Raw genomic sequence first — 1,680 nt, 5'->3', positions numbered from 1 at the left:
GGGGCGGGGGCGGGGCGGGGGCAGACAGCAGGACGGACGACGCGGACAAGACGATCCCTCCTCACCAACCAAAGCGAGTGGATGCACCGCGGCTCAAAAAGAGAGGAAAGCAATAGGGAGGGAGAGAGAGAGAGAGAGAGGAAACTAGATCAATGATCGCGCGCGCGTTTTAAAAGTAAAATTAGCGGGCACTGTTTCCACCACCTCCTCCTCCACCACCTCCTCCTCCACCTGCATCTCCTCCTCTCCCTCCAGAGCAGTGGGTCGCCGACCACGCACTTGCCGGTCCTAATGTTACCTCCCCAGCCAATCAACAGCCCTCCTCCGTCACTCCCTCCCCCGCCTCGGGGAACGAGAGAGAGAGAGGAGTGCCTTCATTACAACTTCTTTTTTATTTTTCCTCCCCTGCTCTTCTCGTTCTGTTTTTAACCCCCTCGCGACTCAACGAAACGACACACGCGCCGTGCCACGCCCCGCTACTTTTAGAAAGTGTCGCGTCATACGACAGATTTAGGCGACGGTATTTAAGCGCGACGGGTGTCTCGCGCGAGGCTAAACTTAGAAGGGCGCGGCGCCCCCCGCGGGCCGGCGAGGGGGCGGGGATAACAAAAGTCGTTGCGCTGTTCGGAGCTGCATGGGCTCAACGCCTCTCTAGCGCGACAGCTGACCTGACGCGCACACATTCTCCCATCTTCGAGGAAGACACGAACGGCGCAAGCAGCAGTAGCCTGCTCAGCGTCGATTATACACGTCGTTTTGGACGAACATGGTCTGAAAACGGACGTCATTTTGGGCCTCATGCTGTCTACTTTATCTACGGGGGAAAGGGGGGGGGGGATCAATCAGCCGCACCGATGGTTCAAAACTGTATGGACACGGATAGGAGAGGGCCCGGCGGCCGGGCGGCTCCATGAGCAGCATATACAAGACACGACCATTTGGGTTGCGTCACTAGCACGGGGGAAATGTATAAAAGTCCTCTCCCCGCCCCCTCCCCTCCTCCTCTGCTCGAGAGACAAAGCTCGCCTCTCGCTAGGGTTGCTCCGCCCGCTCCGCCTGTCGGCGGGCCAGAGGCGGCCCAGGGGCAGCCAGAGGCCGACAGCATAACAAGCGCCCACTTTATTCAGCTCCAACTCATTTTCTACGCGATTTATTTGGCGCGGGTTTTCGATTTTAAGCAAAGATGAGGGAGGAGGAGGAGGAGGAGGAGGAGAGAAGGTGAGAGGGGCGATGGCGGGCGACGGGTGAGCCGCCCGCCCCGGTCCGTTCGCACTGTGCTCGCGTGGAGAGAGAAGGAAGAAGAGGGGGAAGCCCCCGTATGGACTTCGACGAGCATCACCTCACGGAAAATAACTCGACAATAAACTCATTCGTCAGCGCGGTATACACTTGTTGGTGTGTGTGCAGCTGGGGAGAAAAGGGGGCGGAAGGGGGGGGGGGCACGAACCGGAACAGCGATGGGGCAAAGGGACGCCGACGTACAGGGTGGTCCACAGACCACTTTCTTCATTTCGCTTATCCTGCACCGCATGCAGGCGTGCGGGCTTGCCTACCCTACCTCGCCGTTGAGCCTTATGGCCCCGTGCGAGTACCGGGTGTTGCATAAAAGACACAGGTGCGGGCGGGTTTGCCTACCCGCTCTGCCCGTAAGGCGCCATAGCCCCTTGGGTAGGCAAACCC

General features: G+C 59.4%; 1 protein-coding gene across 1 annotated transcript in view; it reads left to right on the top strand.

Annotated features, from left to right (window-relative positions):
• The window catches only part of LOC113205604 (uncharacterized), a gene marked incomplete at its 5' end in the record, with an annotated part of 14,691 nt that overhangs the window by 1,282 nt on the left and 11,729 nt on the right, over positions 1 to 1,680 (top strand).

Source organism: Frankliniella occidentalis, unplaced genomic scaffold (assembly GCF_000697945.3).
Source record: "Frankliniella occidentalis isolate FOCC.00 unplaced genomic scaffold, Focc_3.1 Scaffold110, whole genome shotgun sequence".
NCBI classification, from domain to species: Eukaryota; Metazoa; Arthropoda; class Insecta; order Thysanoptera; family Thripidae; genus Frankliniella; species Frankliniella occidentalis.
This window is presented reverse-complemented; position numbering and strand designations above follow the sequence as displayed.